General features: G+C 44.2%; 1 protein-coding gene across 6 annotated transcripts in view; it reads left to right on the top strand.

Moving 5' to 3' along the window:
* The window catches only part of LOC137345002 (rap1 GTPase-activating protein 2-like), a 244852-nt gene that overhangs the window by 137339 nt on the left and 86138 nt on the right, over positions 1–21375 (top strand). The gene's annotated exons all lie outside the window — the stretch shown is intronic.

Genomic DNA, 21375 nt, shown 5'->3' with positions numbered 1-21375 from the left:
TGATTTATTTTATGTGTGGTTGTAAGGAAGGTGCACAAGATAGCACTTGAGAGGTGTGTGTAACACTGCCAGCCTGCAGCCAATCAAACCCTGAGTGACAGTAACTTCCCATACAATCCATTCACAATAGAGACGCTCTCCTAATATATAGTTTGTATACGGAGGCAGGAGGGGGAGAGAGCGAGAGGGGGAGAAAGTGTGATTAAACTGGAGATAGGGGTGGGTATGGTGGGTGGAGGGAGTTTGTGTCTGGCCAAAATAGCCTAGGGATCACACGATGCCCCCCAATTCATTCTAAGGACTCTACATTTTTAAAGGCTTACCTTTAAGCCAGCGGCTCTTTCTCTCCTTGTAGCGCTATTTTCAAGTTGTTTGGCTATCTCTTGCCAACTGGAATGTTGCCCAGAATTTTCCAGCGCAGGACTTTGGTTTAAAGGGCCGGTGGCAGGCCAGTGGAGGAGAGAAAAGATCACCTAAAATCTGTGTGGATGCACCAGGTACTTCCCCAAAGCTCTTCTTAAAGGCAGTGAACCAACAGGAGGCACCTTAAACACAGCCTAGACAAGTGTGGTCCTCTCTCACTGCATCCCCAACAGGAGCTCCAGGCCATCCTCATTAACCCGTAGAGTTGAGTGAGTTGGTTTGTCTGTCAGAGTCTTTGGTACAGATGTGAGACTGTCAGATGCAGCTGAAAAATGCATAAAAGAGGATTGCCCTTCAGTGCTGTGAGAGTTAAAATCTAATACAGTGTCAGGCTTGGCTCAGAGGTAGTGCTGTCACCTCTGTGTCAGAAGGTCATGTGGTTCAAACCCCATTCCAGGGAGTGGAGCACATAATCTAGGCTGACACTTCAGCGAGAAAGTGCTGCCTTGTTGGAGGTGCTATCTTTTGGTTAGGACATTAAACTGAGCCCCCATCTACCTGCTCAGGTGGACATAAAAAATCTTGACCAATAGCTACCTCTCAACCAACACCACCAAAAACACTACAGCTATTCATCTGATTGCTGTTTGTGCAACTTTGCTGTGTGCAATTTGGCTGCTGTGTTTGCCTACATAACAACAGTGACTGCACTTCAAAAATGTATTCATTGGCTCTCAAGCACTTTGGGACATCCTGAGGATCTGAGAAGTGCTCCATAAATGCAAATTTCTAGTATATGGATTAATTTGCATAATATATGCAATGCCATTCCTGATGAAGTTCCAATATAAGGATTTTGTATTTGTCCCAATGCCCCATGCTCTTGTTGCCACTGGTACTTCCAGTCATCTTCTAGTTGAGACTGATTAGAAGCTCTAAGGCTGGTTTTACTTATTTGCAGCCTTGGTCTTGGGAGAGCAAGCTAACTTTTTCTGGACAACCCTAGCAAAGGCAGCATTTATTGCCCTGAGGGCGTTAAGAGTCAACCACATAGTGTAGGATGGGAGTCACATGTAGGCCAGACCAGATAGGAGTGGCCGATCCCTTCCCTGAAGGACATTCGTGAACCAGTTGGGTTTTTACAGCCATCCGGCATCTTCCATGGCCATTTTTCTGGTGCTAGCCCACAAATTCCTCAACTCATGACCTCTGGGTCGCTAGTCCAGTGTCATAACCATGAGGCTACTGTGTCCACATACACTGTGCAGCAGTCCTGCATTAACCTTTGTAATGCGCAGCCAGTTTTCCAGTAAACCAACTACACAGGGGGTGATTTTAAACCCCAAGAATTGGTGGGTTGGGGGCGGGTGGGAGTTGAAAATAGTTTTTTTTGGTCGCAACCACAAAATTTTCAGACTTTGCATTCCCAGTGGAAAGCCTGTACTTTTCCGCGCCAACGTTAAACCCGGAAATAAAGCCGGGTTGCGGTCGCGACCCAAAAAAACTATTTTCAACTCCCACCCGTTCTTGGGGGTTAAAATCACCCCCACAGTGTCGGTTGGGGGGGGGGAGGCGGGGAAGAGAGCTGCCATTCCCTGCAGGCGCAAAACTGGCAGTGACAGTATGGCCGACGCTCAATGATGTCGGGATGTCGCTGCGGAGCGAATAGCAGCGTGCGTGCACGATGACATCTTGACTGTGCGCCGTGATGTCACCATCCAGGCGCGCTGCCGCCACCGGAGCAACGTGTTTAGTGGCCCCTGGAAAACTAACAGCAGTTGGGGGGGATGGAAGACCCGGCGGGAAAAGAAAGGTGTCTTTCTGGTTGCCAGTTTGACGTAGCGGCCAGCTGTGTGAGATCTGACACGGTGAACTCTGCACAAGGTCAACGGGAGATGATGAATAAAAGAAAGAAAGAACTTGCATTTATATAGCGCCTTTCACAACCTCAGGACGTCCCAAAGCGCCTTACAGCCAATGAAGTACTTTTTCTTTTGGAAGTGTAGTCACTATTATTATGTGGGGAAACACAGCAGCCAATGTGTGCACAGCAAGATCCCACAAACAGCAACGGGATAAATGACCAGAAAATCTGTTTTTTTAAGTGATGTTGGTTGAGGGATGAATATTGGCCAGGACACTCCCCTGCTCTTCTTCAAAGTAGTGCCATGGGATCTTTTACGTCCACCTGAGAGAGCAGACCGGCTCAGAACAGCTCCGGGGCGTCAGCCTAGATTTTGTGTGTGTGCCATGGGACGGCACTGTGGGTAAGAGTGAATAAAAGCACAATTGGCTTTACTAGTTTATCTAGGTATGGGATGGAGCCCCACTTCACCCACCTTCTCTGGCACTGCACTGATTATTTCCTTTAGGCTCTATTTTAAAAATAGTGGGGTCACTGACTGCATTCAAATACTACATAAAAGTATTTTATGCAAACAGATTAACTAGTGCACTGCAAGAAGCAGTCCGTGCCCACATGCAGCAAGACCTGGACAACATCCAGACTTGGGCTGATAAGTAGCCAGTAACATTTGCGCCGGACAAGTGCCAGGCAATGACCATCTCCAACAAGAGAGAGTCTAACCACCTTCACTTGACATTCAACGGCATTACCATCACCGAATCCCCCACCATCAACATCCTGGGGGTCACCATTGACCAGAAACTTAACTGGACCAGCCATATAAATACTGTGACTACAAGAGCAGGTCAGAGGCTGGGTATTCTATGGCGAGTGACTCACCTCCTGACTCCCCAAAGCCTTTCCACCATGTACAAGGCACAAGTCAGGAGTGTGATGGAATACTCTCCACTTGCCTGGATGAGTGCAGCTCCAACAACACTCAAGAAGCTTGACAGCATCCAGGATAAAGTAGCCCACTTGATTGGCACCCCATCCACCACCCTAAACATTCAGTCCCCTCACCACCGGCACACTGTGGCTGCAGTGTGTACCATCCACAGGATGCACTGCAGCAACTCGCCAAGGCTTCTTCGACAGCACCTCCCAAACCCACGACCTCTACCACCTAGAAGGACAAGGGCAGCAGGCACATGGGAACAACACCACCTGCACGTTCCCCTCCAAGTCACACACCATCCCAACTTGGAAATATATCGCCGTTCCTTCATCGTCGCTGGGTCAAAATCCTGGAACTCCCTTCCTAACAGCACTGTGGGAGAACCTTCACCACATGGACTGCAGAGGTTCAAGAAGGCGGCTCACCACCACCTTCTCGAGGGCAATTAGGGATGGGCAATAAATGCTGGCCCATGAACGAATAAAAAAAAAGAGGGCCGAAGGGCCTCTATCCGTGCTGTATAACTCTATGAGACTGAACCCCTTACGATTGTCTTTCACAAGGTTGTCAGGCGTGATGCTTTCACAGAAAGTTGACAGGCCTGAGAGAGCTAAAGTTAACGTACCGAATATAATTATTTCCTGCCTGCGATCCCTTAACAGTATCTTCTTGTTGAACGGTTTTAGTTGTGTAGTGCGAAAGATTTAGCCTGACAAATGTGTGTAAAAGATCTGTTATTTTCTTGCATTTTTACATTGACTGCAAGTTGTATTTGTTCCATTTTTGATGTCACGCCACCTCAAACCCCTGTTTGCTCAAATCCCACATCCATCATCAGCACCTTAAAGGATTTAGGTGAACATCTGGCTCAAATCCAGGCTTCCATTTCAATGCTGGAATAAAAAAAAAGGGAACTTATCAGAAGACCGGAGTGATCAGAGCCGAGTTTTGCCTCCAACCGCAAATTTAAGAATTACATCTTAATTTGTTCCTCACCATAACTGTATCTCCTGATAATCCTACTTGCACTTATATAGCATCATACACATTGTCAAAAGGTCTCGGTGCATTTCACACAGTGAAGCATGAGATCTTGGGATATCCCTTAAAAATATTCGGAGCCCTCCCCCCTCCCTCGAATTTTTCCTGAAGGAGTGCAGGTTGCAATCTGTTTAGGTGAAGACTTTGCTAATTGTGGATGGTGAGCTGAATCCGGTTCAGTTTGTCACCAGGCCTCACTTCTCACACTTCTTCCAAGCGCCTACAAAATCTGCAAGCCTCGTTCAATAATTCATAGCTCAAAAATAATTATTTCTTCCCTCTATTGGAGTTCTTCTGTTCCCTCTTTCCCACCCTCCATTCCAAGTGAGCAGGCCCCTATCTCCAGCTGAGTAGATGGGCAGTGCCACTGTCACTCTGTAACTGGGAGGTGTATGAGAATGGCCTACAATGTCTCACTTGTTGATTTTTTTTTCCCGCTCTTCCTCCCCGTGAGGCTGCACCTCCCTCCAATCCATGCGGAACATTCAAAAACAGCTCAGGAAGGAGTACAGCCGCAAATTCACCTCAGCAAATTACCAGAGCACCTAAGCGATTAACGAAGAAGGTTCAGAGTGCTCAAACCAATGTCCATGTTGGGGGAAAGCACCACCAGGTATGTACTGCAGTCAGTAGAGAACTTCCTGGGGGTGGGCGCCTCCAGATTAGCTCATAAAAAATTCCTAACATGCCCCTCCCCGTCACGCATCCCACCAGACGAACTATGGAGGGAAAAAAAATCTACGAGTGGGCAGGTCCCTTTTTTTTTTTGCATGGACCCTTTTGGGATTACTTTGAACAGAAAGTACTCCATCTAGGTTTTCCTTCCCTTTTAAACATGTATAAATCCCACTGATGTGTAAAGCTGTCCCTTATACTTGGAGGTATTAAAAGTAAGCACCAAATATAGACTTGTGCACAAGATGTCACAGCCATCATTCTGCTGAGTAAGTAACTCAAAGGCTTCACGTTGCAATACCAGTTGTTTCAAATATTAAACATTTAACATCAACACAAAAAGAAAATGTTTCACAAGATAGATACAGATGACAATGGCCATTTGGCCAATCGTAGCTCATCCATCTAAAGGAAGAACCTGCTGACCCTCCACCACAGCATCCAACTGTTTTGGGTTTTTGCTTCCATTACTCTACTGGGAGGCCCGTTCCAAGTGTTGACCACTCTTTGTGTGAAGGTCTTTCTGTTATCAATCCTAAATTTGGCTTTCCCCTCATTTGAACCTCTCTGGATGTAAATTGAGTTCTGTTACAAAAAATTCTCTTGGTGAAAATAACTATTAAATAAATTCCATTTGCGCTCCTGCACCATGCTAACACTCTCTCGCTCACTCCCACACAGTCACGCTAACTCACTCACATTCACTCTTCCTAGCTCACACTCACTTCACGCTCGATTGGTATGGATGTAGCAAACTGCAGACTTTGAAGCATTAGTCCGCAGGAGAATAAACAGTTGCTTTTTGACAATTTCAAAGACCTGGCACCATCAGTATGGCCACACTAAGTAAATGGCTTCCCTGAATGAATGGATCAACCAAAGTCTCACTGATGCTGAATATTTTCGGGATGTTAAATGTATCTAAATTTGTTACTTTCTTTGAGAGATCACTGCTGAGGACTCACCTTTTTATTACTTGGATGTCAAAAAAAGTCTCAGCAATTTTAACACCCGTGGTACAGATTTCCTGCTAGAAAATGCAGTGGTTGCACTCTTAAATCACTTCATGAATAGTTCAGTGCAAAAGTTCTATGGGTCTGAGTGGAATGTGTCATTATTGTACAGGGAGGGGTGCCAATTCAGATTTCTTTTGCTGTTCCTCAAAATAAACCTCTCAAACTTAACACAGATCAAAAAGTAAAGCAGGAGAGGGGAACGGGAGGTGGGATAAACCTAAAATAAATGACTTTGATTTAATTTAATCAATAATTACCAGTAATGTACAGCATTGAACACATGCAGTTCAGTCTATTAAGGTCATCCACAGGCCTGGCCTGTTTGGCTGTACTAAATAGGTGACCACTATATAAAAGTGGCAGTAAGAGGTCGCACCATCAAAACGGTCCTGGCGAAGAGTGGAAAACAGTCGAACATTTGAGGGAAAAAAAACAAAGTTATTTGCTAGCAGCAAACAGGTTCTAAAAATTGCTGGGGAATTTTTTGACATTCAGAAAATAAAAGCAAAAAGGGCTTGTGTCCTCTTAAAGGAAGTATTTTTTTGATATCCCAATTTAATTGGCGGACAAAAAGAGATCAAGTAATATTGAAAAGGTGTGGCAAGTGATAAAGTGAGTGAGAGAGAACTTGAGTATGAGAGACTAGATGACACAGTTAATGACAGAAACCTTGTGCTGATTTTGAATTGATAAATGCCTGTGTTTTTTTTTTGTCTGTGAGTTTTTGCTTTAGACGGCAGTACAACAGCCAGTGTTGAACCAGTACATAAATCAGATTCATTCCTTTTTTTGTCGATCCATTGATTCAGCCGTCTAAAAATCCTCATTGAACTGTTGCTTTTAATTCTGTGTTTCTTCTATTCGCGGCAATTTAATCTGTGGTATAATGGCTTTGAGATGGTATTGTTTGCAAATGTTGCTTCCTCATAAATATTTACAGACAAGATGGATGGAAATAAAAAATAACAGAACTTTTCAGTATTCATAGAGTTCCCAGCCCAGTCATGTTTATTAATGTATTCCACAAAATTGACCTTTCAGTGCTCGGAGACATTTATTTTCTCCTACACACAGACCAAGGTACGTAATATCAGATTTAAAAAATGAATGACCACAAATTTAAAGAAAAACCTGCAGATTATGGAAATACACAGCAGTTCAGTCAGTGTCTGAAGGAGATTAATGTTTTAGTTTTAATCTCATATGTACCTCCTCCAGCCCTCTGAAATCTCTGTGCTCCTCCAATTCTGGCCTCTTGCGCAGTCCCGGTTTCCATCACTCCACCATTGGTGGCCGTGCCTTCCGCTGCTGAGGCCCTGAGCTCTGGAATTCCCTCCTTATAACCTCTCCGCCTCTCTCTCCTCCTTTAAGACGCTCCTTGAAACCTATCTGTTTGACCAAGCTTTCGGGTCACCTGTCCTAATATCTCCTTATTTGGCTCGGTGTCAGATTTTGTTTGATAATCGCTCCTGTGAAGCACTTTGGGACGTTTTATTACGTGAAAGGTGCTATATAAATGCAAGTTGTTGTTGTTGTTGTTGTTCATCATGTGCCTGTTGACAGTTTCATGTGGGTATGTGTTTGAAAACATCAAAATCAAAAGAGGAAGATATTATTCCTCAGTAATAACCTTTCCCCACCCCAACAAAAAACAACATTGTCATATCTTATCAATAGAAAACAGCTTGTAGCTAGGGCTACAATGTTAAACCATTTAAATAATATCATCAGATACAAACTTCAAAAAACGATCCTATATGGGCATAAGAGAACTTGCTCACTGTTTACACCTAACAGCTATCTACCGCTCACCTGCAAGTTGGGGAAAATGCTACACCAAATAAATATTGCCCGAGCAGCCATTGAACAAGGATCTAAATTAGCCGATTAGAATGGTCCCTGTATTCACCGTGATGACAACAATAAAATGAAGCTCATTATTCGACAGACCATGTCACCTTGCTGCGAGGTGAGTCCATTTTGTGCGCAAGCACACTTTCTAGCACCGAAATCGAATGGCAGTCCCAGAAGTAATATATTAATTGCATTTATATAGTACCTTATCACAATTAAAAGTTTCAAAGTATTTCACACCAGGAATTAATTTTTGGAGTGCATTGACTTATATAAACAAATATAGCAGGCATTCTGTGCCAGTAATATCCCACAAACAGCAATGGGATGAACTGTTTTTTGATGGTATTGGTGGAGGAGAGGAATGTTAGCCAGAAGAGCTCTCCACTCTTCTTTGAATTGTACGATGGGATCATTAGCATTTACCCATAAGATTCAGTCACAGGGAAGGAGACATAGCCTCTCTTCCGCCACCGCCCGCCCCACCCCCCACCCACCCTACAAGCGAAGTTTATGTCCAGCTCTCCTCTGCTCCAAATCCTGGATTTGTCCTGATGTGTTCCCCAACTCTTTGTATGGGGTTGTGTCTCTCCATCCACCTGTACCACCAGAACAGGCAAGACGGAGCCTCTGTTTAGCAGCTCAAATGTGACAGTCTATCAAACTAGATTATGATCCTGCACCCACAATCTTCTGGACTCAAAGCTGATAGTCTTACCAACTGGGCCAAACAGACACACACGGGTAGACCTTGACTTTGGGCATTAGTGTAAAACGGGTGAAAGGGAGTCAGCCGCCCCTTTTACATCTCTCACAATTTTTATTTTCATTGAAGTCATGCCTTGAACCCGCAATCTTTTGCCTCTGAGGTGAGAATGATACCAACTGAACCAAACTGAAAGGTTTAATGCAAGTGAGCATTTGTGTGTGTATATATATATATACATCTTTAAAGATGGAATAATTAATCCCGGATATTTTGAACAAAGTTTTTTTTTTACATGCCTGACAAATTGGCTCAGTTGCTAGACTGTTGCCTCAGTAGTGAGGGAGTGCTGCATTGTCAGAGATGCCATCCTTCACATGAGATGTTAACCCGAGGCTCCACCTGCCTGTTCTGGGTGTTAAGTATCCCATGGCACTATTTGAAGAAGAGTAGGGATTTCTGCTGGCCAGCATTCCACACTCAACTAACACCTTCAAAAGCAGATTAATTTCTCATTCATCTCATGGCTGCAGTTTTACTGAGTGCAAACTGGCAGCTGCGTTTGTCTATATAACAACAGCCATAAGAGCCATCAAAATAATTCCCTGCTTGAAGCCTTGAGATGTTTCTGTGAGACGTGACAAAATGTTATATAAACGCAAGTCCTTTGGCATTTAATTTAGGTAAGAACACATACTTATATCTGATACCTCCTCCCCTTCTTGAACCGAGATGGGGAGGAGGTAAGTGAGCTGCAAACATCACCGTGACTCTGGCACTAATGAAGCGAGATGGCCTGCGTCTGTCTTCCTATCCCATGAGGAGAGCCGCACAGAGAAACGACAATGACGCAGCTGAGAGCAGACAAAACCCATCACAAGTGTAGCAAGTAGATTTGAGTCTGAGACAGCTCTGAGACCACAGGACACAGCAGCCAGATACGAGGCCAGTGTATCAATTATATCTTGCTGTACACCTGACATGAGACCAGGAAAAAAAACTGATTTTGTTTCCGTGTTCTAACGGTCCCTTTAAGAGGTATGCGTGAGACACTGGCATTTAAAAAAAACAAGAGGAAATGATTACATTGTCCCTGAGTAATTGAGAGTGACAGGACTATCTGCATTAAGACACATTATAAATTCATACTCTTATATAACAAACTGAGATTTATGATAACAGCATCAACACCGAGGAAAGACATTTTCCTTTGCCTTCATCACAACGTTCACCAAAATGAATTCATTGTGTGACGGGCTTTGAGACGTTTTGATGTGATAAAGTGCTATATAAATGCAACTTCTTATTAGACAATAAAAAGTGATTTGGGGTTTTGCTGATTCCATTTAATTTTATTTCTTTGGAAATAAATGCAACATTACGTTGTATAAACTTAGCACTGGATCTCACAAGGGGGACCTCAAGAAACATTAAACAAATTCTGAAAAAATAAGTAAAATACAGTGATAAACATCAGCTCTAGCTCTCTTTCCCCGCCCGGCTCCCGCCAAAACCAAGTTTAAGGAGAATCTACAATGGCTTTGATTGTCAAAAGATTGTGTTCTACCGATGGTGCAAACAGTGAGAGTGGCTCTCGGTGTGTTATATCCTCAATCATTATTACTTTTATAATCTGTTCTTCTCCCCCCACTCAAGTGCACCTTTCGTTTTAATTTTTGTTGGAACTGCTTAAATTCCAACATTAGCAGAAGAAACTAAAAGAACAAACTTGCATTTATATAAGAGAAAGAAGAAAGAACTTGCATTTATATAGCGCCTTTCACGACCATAGGACATTCCAAAGCGCTTTACAGCCGATGAAGAACTTTTGAAGTGTAGTCACCGTTGTAATGTAGGAAATGTGGCAGGCAATTTGCAAACAGCAAGCTCCCACGCACAGCAATGTGATAATGACTAGATAATCTGTTTTAGTGATTTTGATTGAGGGATAAATATTTTATACCCTCAGGACGTTCCAAAGCCCTTCACAAACAATTAATTACTTCTGAAGTGTAGTCACTGTTGTTAATGTAGAGAAATGCACCAGCCATTTTGTACACATTAAGGACCCATAAACAGCAAATGAATGACTGACCAGTTAATCTATTTTTGGTGATGTGGAGATGCCGGTGATGGACTGGGGTGGACAAATGTAAGGAATCTTACAATACCAGGTTATAGTCCAACAGTTTTATTTGAAAATCACAAGCTTTCGGAGTTTACCTCCTTCGTCACCTGACGAAGGACTATAACCTGGTGTTGTAAGATTCCTTACATCTATTTTTGGTAGGAGTGGTTGAGGAAGAAAATTTGGCTGGGATACCAAAAGAACTCGCCTGCTCTTCTTCAAATAGTGTCGTGGGATCTGTTATGTTCACCTGAACAGGGAGATAACTTTAACGTCTCATCTAAAAGGCAATGCAGCATTTCCTCAGTTGTGAACTGAAGTGCCAGCCTAGATTTTGTGCTTAAATCCGTAGTAGAGTTTTTGGTGAGACTCCACATCCTAAGATAAAAGATCAGGACTAAAATGGGGTCAGTTGATAAATAGTGTAAACTATTTTTATTAGCTCTAAATACTCCATCCTACACACTCTCACTCCTCTCTACATCCTCGCTGTGTTAAAGGAAAGAAAGAACTTGTAAAGCACCTTTCATGACCTCAGCACGTCCCGAAGCGCTTCACAGCTGATGAAGTATTTTTGAAGTGTTCTCACTGGTGTAATGTAGGGAAACACCGCAGCCAATTTGCACACAGCAAGGTCTCACAAACAGCAATGAGTTGATAAACTGTTTTTGGTAGTGTTAGCTGAGGGATAAATGTTGACCAGTTGTAATCAAAGTTTATTGCATTGTCTTCTACTGCAACCAGTTCCTTCCCAGGATCACAAAACTGTGGAACTCTTTGAAGTCTCAGGACTTTCTTTCCTTTATATAATATTTTAGGTCCCAGGACGGGTTGATACTGCGGGTACCAATACCATGTCTGTTATCGAAACATAGAAAATAGGAGCAGGAGTAGGCCATTCGGCCCTTCAAGCCCGCTCTCTCCCCATACCTGACTCATATGGTAGTGAAAGCTTTCTTAGTCCACCATTAAGCCGGAGTTGCAATAATGAGAAAAATTGAACAGTGCAATATCACAGGAGTGTGTATTTTACTGAAACCATCACATCACCAGTTGAGACGTGTTAAAACATCGTGCTGCATTTAATAAGGGTTGATATGTTTGTGTCCTTCCCAATATTTTTAGCAGCAGACATCATGGCGCTGATACCATGTTGCAGTGACACAATAGCCTTAGAATCGTTTGGAAATCTACACTTCCTAGAAATAGTAAAACGTGTGGTAAATGGATAAATATATTGGGCTGCGTTGCAGTCAAAACAATGGGAGTCCAGACTATAATTGGTGGGAATTTTGTTGACGCACCTCCAGGTGGTTTGATGATGGACCGAGTGGGCAATTCAAGGGACATATACCTTCTTAAATATTGTACCTCTGAATCTGCAGGATATGATGTTTCACTAGAGGCGGACTGGATCTAAGATATTCTGCTTTCCAAACACCTCAACAGCTATTTGTCCCTGATACCCAATAAACCTAATATATGTTAAAGGCTCCCCTGGCTTCAGATTTAAATTAAATAGACAGGTCTGTGAAATTACATAGAATTACATAAAATCTACAGCACAGAAACAGGCCATTAGATCCAACTGGTCTATGCTGGGGTTTATGCTCCACGAACACCTCCTCCCACCCATCTTCATCTAACATTATCAGCAAACCCTTTTATTCCTTTCTCCCTCATGTGCTTATCTAGCTTCCTCTTAGATGCATCTATGCTATTTGTCTCAACTACTCCTTGTGGTAGTGAGTTCCACATTCTTACCACTCTTCGGGTAAATAAGTTTCTCCTGAATTCCCTATTGGATTTATTGGTGACTGTCTTATATTTATGGCCTTTTAGGTAGCTGTTCCATCCATGTAATGTTGGAAGACAAGCTGACAACATTGGCTGCATTTCGAAAGTTCTAGTAAACCCTCTTTGCAAGGCAGTCAGCCGGATTGCATATTATAGTGAGGGATGTGCTCTGGAGAGGGTGCAGGTTATATTAGATATTACGGTATATCAGAAAGCGGCCTAGTGAAAGGCCTTGGGAGCCCATGCATGTTATACCACAACCCTGGAGAGCCGAGGTTCTGCGTATATATATTATCCTCTCACTCTCCTGTACTCTCACTGTGTTTATATGGTGTAAACATAATTAGAGAGCTCTAGTCTGAGGCTAAACATAGAGGTCTAGTACCCCAGTGAAAAATTACCTCTCAAAATTCATTATGAATATTATGAAGATGACTGGCAATGAGTTCACTAAGTACTGCTTCCTGGTAATAGTATTCCCATAACCAGCAGCTAATCTTGGTTTTATTGATGAACTACAGAAACGGTACTGCAAGGCTCACTGACTTAAACAGGCAATGTGACCTGAGAATTTTATCTTCATTCTGATTCCTGAAATCCATCATCAACGTGGTGATTGTAGGAGAATCTGTAAAGGTTTATTATAGCTGCGTTTGACTTTCTAATGGATAGCCACCTTAGTTATCTTTTGTTTTTTCATCTCCCTTAATTCAGTTGTTGGGACCAGACAGGTTTAGTTAGGTTTGATGAAGTTGCTGTGGCAACGAGGAAGGCGAAAAGGTGTTTTCTTTTTTTTGTGTTCTTGAGAGGATACGAGAAGAAGGGTGAGAAAAGACAGTCAGCGATAACTATTATTTCCTTCAATCAATTAAATAGCGATCTGAAAAAAAAACATTTGTTGCCAAAATAGTCATTGGAGATCAACATGGTTCTGACAGCTGGGTTATTAGTAACTAAAAGTTGCATTTTGCAACCTCTTGTACCTGCCCTCATGCCACCTTCTGAGGGAAGCAACAATAAAAGAGAAAAAGACCTGTGGTTAGTTTTAGAAAAAAACTGGGGAATTCTTCCCTGACTCCATAAGGCAATTAAGTAAGTGCCACAGGACTATGCTTGCCCATGACTCGTTACTCGGTGAACTTGTCTAGACATACGCCCGCGATAGGTGGCGATGTTTTCCTCACTCTGGGACTTGTTTAGTTCTTAAAGGTCTGAAGTGCATCTGTATTTACATTCCTCAACTAACCTGTTCCATACTGTGACAACCCTCTGAGAGAGGAAACAACTCCTGGCACCTAACCTAGCCCTTTGCCCATGTATTGTACAGTGATGTCCTCTAGTTCTACCATCACTATGCATTTTGAATATCTTCTCCAAATCCACTACCTCATATCCCTTTATCAGCGGACAGGAAACGTGTCATGTCGTTCCACTTGATGATTTTGCTTCTTCCCTTGCTTTTTCTGGCCTCTCCAAGATGTTCCAGCTACATGAACCCCAGGTCAAAGCACCATCAAGACATGCCTATGGGCCCATCCCAACCCCTACAAGGCACGCCCGCTGTCAGGTGAGACTGAGCGCCCATTTACGTGCCAATTTATGTGACACCTCTCCGAAGATTTCCACAGTTGGCCGACAGGAGTCGTGGGCAGCTGTCTGAGGCTTCATGCCGCTGGTGGGGGCCTTGTTCACAGCAGGCAACGTATTGGAAAATCATGAGTGCTTTGCCCTTGATTTTCCATCTATTGACATTACTGGACAGAAAATAGTTTGCGGTACACCCGCAATGTTCTGATAAGCTGCCCACTGCGTGCAAGGTCCCACCGATGGCACTGGGCCTCGGAAAGTCCCCCCAAAGTTCCCAGGCCCGATTTCTCCCATCCTCCTTGACGTGGGAGAGGCAGGAAGACAGCAAGGATGAAGAGCAAAGGATCCTTCTTAAAAATTATTTTTTAAGCATTAAAAGGAAACGATTTTGCACAAGTAACAATAGTTTTCCATTGCACAAGAAGAGTGCCCAGACAGATGGCTGAGCCAAACCCAACGAATGCGACTCATATCAGATAAACTGAATGCAGTATTTGCTGCAGTAGTCGATAAATCAATCCAATTCTGTTCTTATACCATTTGTCTTACTGCTGATGTCCCTGGGAATAAAAAGGTGTGAGTCTCTGATAGAAATCTCAATTTGCAGGTCTAACAACTCCCGGAAAGTGTGAAATTGGTGGGATTTGGATGGGAAGACAAGTGATTTGGGCGACATGCTGCAATCATGCCTGAGTGATTAACAAACAGCGTTCTCAGTGCAGCGTGCAGCTGATGCCTCCTTAGTCTCATCAATTTATCTCTTTGCAAGGTACATATATGACCTGAACTTTTGTCCTTGCGTCATTGCATTCACCTTTAACTCTTTGTTATGGTTGACTATATTGCACACACAACTCAATAATAATAATGCTGCTGTAACAGCTTAGTGAGACAGCAATACCAATGTGCCTTTTGAAAGACAATTAGAGAAAAGGTTGGGAATCTTGTAGTGCCAGCGAGATGTTGTCAAGAATTTGTATTGTAGGCACTAAGTAACTTCATTGTCAAAGAAATAAACTTTTAGAGATTTTTCACTTCACCAGTGTTGACTTTTTTTTTATTCATTCATGGGATGTGGGCGTTGCTGGCAAGGCCAGCATTTATTGCCCATCTTTAATTGCCCTTGAGAAGGTGGTGGTGAGCCGCCGCCTTGAACCGCTGCAGTCCGTGTGGTGAAGGTTTTTCCACAGTGCTGTTAGGAAGGGAGTTCCAGGATTTTGACCCAGCGACGATGAAGGAACGGCGATATATTTCCAAGTCAGGATGGTGTGTGACTTGGAGGGGAACGTGCAGGTGGTGGAGTTGTTCCCATGTGCCTGCTGCCTTTGTCCTTCTAGGTGGTAGAGGTCATGGGTTTGGGAGGTGCTGTCGAAGAAGCCTTGGCGAGTTGCTGCAGTGCATCTTGTAGATGGTACACACTGCAGCCACAGTGTGCCAATGGTGAAGGGAGTGAATGTTTAAGGTGGTGGATGGGTACCAATCAAGTGGGCTGTTTTGTCCTGGATGGCATTGAGCTTCTTGAGTGTTGTTGGAGCTGATCTCATCCAGCCAAGTGGAGAGTATTCCGTCATACTCTTGACTTGTGCCTTGTAGATGGTGGAAAGTCTCTGGGAGTCAGAAGGTGAGTCACTCGTCGCAGAATACCCAACCTGTGACCTGCTCTTGTAGCCACTGGTGACCACCAGGACGTTGATGGTTGGGGATTCGGCGATGGTAATGCCGTTGAATGTCAAGGGGAGGTGGTTAGACTCTCTCTTATTGAAGATGGTCATTGCCTGGCACTTGTCTGGCGCGAATGTTACTTGCCACTTATCAGCCCAAACCTGGATGTTGTCCAGGTCTTGCTGCATGCGGGCATGGGCTGCTTCATTATCTGAGGGGTTGCGAATGGAACTGAACACTGTGCAATCATCAGCGAACATCCCCACTTCTGATCTTATGATGGAGGGAAGGTCATTGATGAAGCAGCTGAAGATGGTTGGGCCTAGGACACTGCCCTGAGGAACTCCTGCAGCGATGTCCTGGGCCATGCTATTATTAGTGCTTGTGTTGCATAGCATGTAATATATAAACTCTTTGCATATACCAACCAATGCAGAGTTGCAATGACCAATACCAATAGGATGTTGAACTACATAGTCATAACAATACAATATATTTAGAGGAGGTGATGAGCAAATATTATAATGCTCTGGTCAGACTGCACCTTGAGCATTACATCCAGTTTTGGGAGCCAAGAAACAAGTGAGGTATTCAAGGGCTGGAGGCAATACAGAGAACAGCCACAAGGCTGATCTCCCAGCGTTAGGGGTCTGAGTTATGAGGACAGACTGGAAAAATTTGGGAATTTCAGCTGAGAGAGGAGGCGTCTGAAAGGTGAATTCCCAGAGTTAGATAAGATAGTTAAGGATATAGCAAACGTTAACCTGGAATAAATATTCAAAAGCCGGAATCCAATGATGCCGTTCGGACCCCGACGTGAATTTAACCCCGTGCTGTTCGACTCTCACTGAGGGCCGAACGCGCCTGGGAAAGCTGGTGCTAGACGGCTAAAGAGCCGGAAAAAGCCCCAGCAGGGTATAAGATTTTTTTTTTTTAAATGTTTATTGGTTTCCTTCTGGGCCAGGGGGAGCAGGATGATTTAACCTCAGTGCCAGGGCCCGTTCCCTTCGGTTGCCAGTGGCCGCCTCCAGCCTTCAGAAGCCTTGCTCCCGTCTGCCTCCGGGTTCAGGCGGGAGTCAGCATTCCGAAATTTAAATGAGGCCCAGGAGTTAAGAGGGATCGGGCCACATACCTGCACGGCCATGCGAGCCCTTCACTCACTTCAGGCCCCCCCCTCTTTGCGCGCAGCACTTATCCCCCTAGTTAAAATTGGAGCTTAGATGTTTCTACACAGTGAGTGAGTGAATATCACACACCTCCTTCCGTAGGACTGGGAATAAGTCACCTGCTGTCTCTTCTGCCCGGGGCAAAACGCACAGCCTGAGATTCCTTCTTTGATGAAAAATGAAAGCGTGTCTGTTTCTCCATGATTAACAAGTCACTGATAAAATCTCCGTTCTCAGAAACGACATGCTTTAAGATTAAGTGTTCCTGTGACTTCATTAGCAGATTGCTAGTCAGAGAATAAACCGGCATTCTCCTGTTTTGGACTCCAGTGATGGAAATGGGATGAAAGTAAATAAACACTGTACAATTTTTTTTTAATGGCGATTAATGTCATTGAAACAAATGGGGGGAATAATTACATAGAATTTACAGCGCAGAAAAAGGCCATTCGGCCCAACTGGTCTATGCTAGCATTTATGCTCCACATGAGCCTTCTCCTACCCAACTTCATCTAACCCTATCTGCATATCCTTCTCTTTCTTTCTCCTTCATGTACTTATCTAGCTTCCCCTTAGATGCATCTATGCTATTCGCCTCAACTACTCCATGTAATAGCAAGTTCCACATTCTAACCACTCTCTGGGTAAAGAAGTTTCTCCTGAATTCCTCCTTGGATTTATTAGTGACCATCTTGTATTTATGACCAATTTAAATAAAAACGCAAACCGATTTTAAATATGTCGAGTTAGCATGTCCGTGGAGTTGGCCACACTTTTAACTGCGGTAAAGCGATCTGTGACACACAATTTCCCGACAGTGGTATTTCCAAGACTTGCCCTGCCCGAGCACTCAGCAGCTTTACCGACGCATGCCTTTCCCCGTCCGAATCCTCTTCCTGCGAAGCAGAAACGACTCCAAACTCCCCTTTTCTCACAACTAGCAGCCTGCTCCAACCTTCACCCTCTGACCTCTGCACCTCCCGTGTCCATCTTGGACACCAAGAAGCTCATAAAGTGTTTCTTTGTGTCCAAAATGGAGGCCATCTGACCTGCTGCCTCGACCTCTTTTGACCATTTCCCTTTCCATCCTGAGGACATGCAAGGTTCCTATACAATTGCAAGTTCTTTCTATCTATGCTGCATATAAACATACTGAGAATTAAATGTAGGTGGTTATTCCAAATGAGAGAATAACTGCTCCATCTATGCTGAAAATAAGAGGTAGACAGGGGAGGTACCAATACTGTATTGTACCATGCGGCTGGTGCTATGGTTACACTTTATAATAACGGTCCGAAAGGTTAGATTTGAATGGAACACTCTGTCTCTATTGATTTGACATCTCAACGCATTTCATTTACTTTCTTTCCCCCCTCTAGGTTCCATTCATGTACGTGTGGGATATGACTGTAATCCATCATAATTATAGCCGTAAATCCACACACAGATGGATGGGGTCACCGGGTCACACTGAAATTCAGCTCAGCTTCCGTATCCTTGTCCAGTCGATTTCTGTCGTCAGGTTTTCATCTCACTGAGAAGCGTGAACTCTTCCCTCGTCTTCATTGAGCAGCTTCGATCGCTCCAGTCTGAGGTGTGGATTCAGGGGACCCCAGGACACAGTCCAGCCTCCCCTCTCCTCATGCCACAGAAACAGATTTTTGCATTTTGTAAAGGGAGAAGGCTTGATCTGATAGAAAGCTTGAGGCATATGTCATAATGTGGGTCTGAGTGTACAGGACGTGCCATGCAACCCACAAGCTTGCTGAGATATAGAGGGTATTTTTCCGAGTCTGCCCCTTAAATATGTAAAGACTTCTGGTCATTGCACCTTTCCCAGTGAGGAGGCCCATGAAGGTCAGTCATGCAGAAACTGTGCGGGCAGCTGAATATTCAGCCTTTTACTTCCAGAGGAGTAGGCCGAATCCATCTCCTCAAGTAGTTCTCTGCTCGATGAGAGGGAGCAGAGTCGGCCTCATTAACTTTTCAGAGTTGCCACTGTAGTCAGGGCAGCTGTTGGAAGCAGAACTGTAATGTAAAGCGGATATAAATGTTATTTGAGTTGAGAAATAGATTATGCCCCACCCTGATTGACGGGTGTTAAATGTCTCCTGTCAGGTGACGAGCACAACTCCGTCATGACTTTGCCACTTGTGAGTCATGTGGCCAGCCTCATTTATGGAGACGTTTGTCCAGTCAGGGCTGGACAGGTCAGAATCCCCGTGTCAGTAGCAATGAGCAGTTTAACGTTGCCATTACTAGAATGCCATTCTTGAAATTCAGTCCTGTGTAGCGAACAGCCACTTTTCCAGATTATATTTACTTCATGTCAGTTTGAATTATCAGTCTTGGCTCAGTTGGTAGCACTTTTGCCTCTGAGACAGCAGGATGTGGGTTCAAGGCCCACTCCAGGACCTGAGCACGTAACTTAGACTAACTGAGCAGTACTGAGCGAGTGCTGAATTATTGGACATGGTGTCCTTTAGATAAGCCTTAAAACACCTGTTGTGGGGAACATTAAAGGTCCACTATTAAAGGAGGGGCTTGAGGTTCTGCCAGTGTCCAGGCCAACAATTTTCCCTCAATCAACGTCACAAAAAAACAGGTTAATTAATCTGATTGCTGTTTGTCAGACCTTGCTTTTCAAAAGGACTGCTGCACTTCAAAGTAATTCACTGGGAGAAGCATTTTGGGCTGATTCAGTCAATATATATTTTCCCAGAATGTGTCAGTGTTTCTTACTTTCACTGATGTTACACTCCAAAAGTTTAATTTGTCAGAAGTTCTGTGTGTAAGGTGGGACAAGAAGTACATTAACAACAGTTAAGAAAATGTTGCATTGAACGTTGGCTGTCGATAGAGATTTTCAGTTATTCCTCCAGTTTTCTCCCCCTTTTTTTTCTGTCTCTTCCCCTGACTCCTCGCTGGGAGATTGTGAGCTTCTAGTACATTGCCAAAGTGGCCATTCTTCAAATGCGAACCTCGATAATGTTTTATTGACAGGCTATAAACCAAAGCTGCGGCCTAACATGTCCCCACCAGTCGGTCAAACACACGCTAAATAGTGATCAGGAGTGGGACCCCTTTCCCAATTTTCTGCTCCTTAGTTCAGGGCGCTGCAGCCGATTGAGCCTCATCCTGCTACCCTAACTCTAACTCCAACTCTTCACAGGCCAAGGATCAAACCTGGGATTTTCCTAAAGTGAATGCCTCAGTTCCACATTTGGGCGGGTTGCAGCTCAGAGGGACACTTTCAATTTATATTCACTTGACAGAAATCCAGGGTTAGATCTTGGGTCTGGGCGTGTTTTCAGGCCCAGACTTGGGGCTGAACCGAGAGGCCCAAGAATCGGTGGAATTTGGTCATCGCGCCTCAATTGGCGCTGGTCACGCCTCCATGGGCAGCTCGCCTGAGTGAAGAGATCAATGTCATGCTGACTACCTGGCCGGAAATGGCTCTTGGGTAGATCCCTGGAAACGGGTTGGAGCCAGTGACGGTGGGGTGGGATGTGGTGTGACGATCGAGACTCTTGCTCCTGCTGCCTCCATCGGAATGGTTTTTACATTTTAAAAAATAATTACTATTTGTTGGTGGCCATGGGAGGGGGGGGGGGGGGAGCCATTGACGAATCCTGAGCAGGCCAGGCCCGAGGCCTTCCCCACTCATCGCCAATTAATTTCTGGATGGGCTCGTTCAGCAGGCGTTCGGACATCAATTTACATATTTAAAGGGTCTATCGCCTATTTTAAGCTTCTATCTGAGACACTTAAGCAAAAAAGCGCCCCACAAATTTAGTAGTGGGATCAATGCCTGCGCAGATTGGGTGCAGACTGTGCCATTGTTAAATTGGTAAGTTTAACTGGATGTTACTGCTGTTTGCCAAGGGCACAGTGAAATCTGAATGCTCGCTGTCAGGTCCCTGTGGCATCTCATTTTATTTTCTTTCCAAAAATTCCAGACCTTCCCTGCCGTTCGATCCAGTTTTATTTTGTTTTGTTCCCCCCCCCCGCCCTAACTTTCTCCTCGCTACGGTAACACGAGGTGACTGCTGTTTCCGGGGAATAGCAGCAGCTGTTCATCATCTGCCCTGGTGCCCAGTTACAAACGGCTGTCATAGTAAACCAGCCAATTTAGACCAGACTCAGGCTGTCAGTAGATGTGCGTTTCCCCAGAAACACAGCTAGCTGTCTCTGTATGATTTAAGATATGGCCGTGAGAGTAGATTTTTTTTTTTGTTATTTGCAAAGATTAACTTGACAGCTATGATGGAGAATTGATTCAGGCCCTGTGTCTGAGGCCTGCTGCTGCATCTGCCACTGACACTGAATGTGACAACATCAGCATTAGGACTGACTGGTACAAGGAATCTTTCCTGTTTTCCTAATGTAAGAAAGTTTAGCAAGTAGGAGGTCAGTGCTCCCGGTATATGACAGAACGTAATAGGAACAGACTCAACATGAATGTCACTATTATAACAGAACCTAATCCCAAGGATGACGAGGTGAGTGGGTCAGAACGCTACAAGGGGGACGGAGAGGGGCTACCTCATGAAAACCCACAGTGGCTGCTTCTTTC

The sequence above is a fragment of the Heptranchias perlo genome, chromosome 28, assembly GCF_035084215.1.
Source record: "Heptranchias perlo isolate sHepPer1 chromosome 28, sHepPer1.hap1, whole genome shotgun sequence".
NCBI lineage: Eukaryota > Metazoa > Chordata > Chondrichthyes > Hexanchiformes > Hexanchidae > Heptranchias > Heptranchias perlo.
This window is presented reverse-complemented; position numbering and strand designations above follow the sequence as displayed.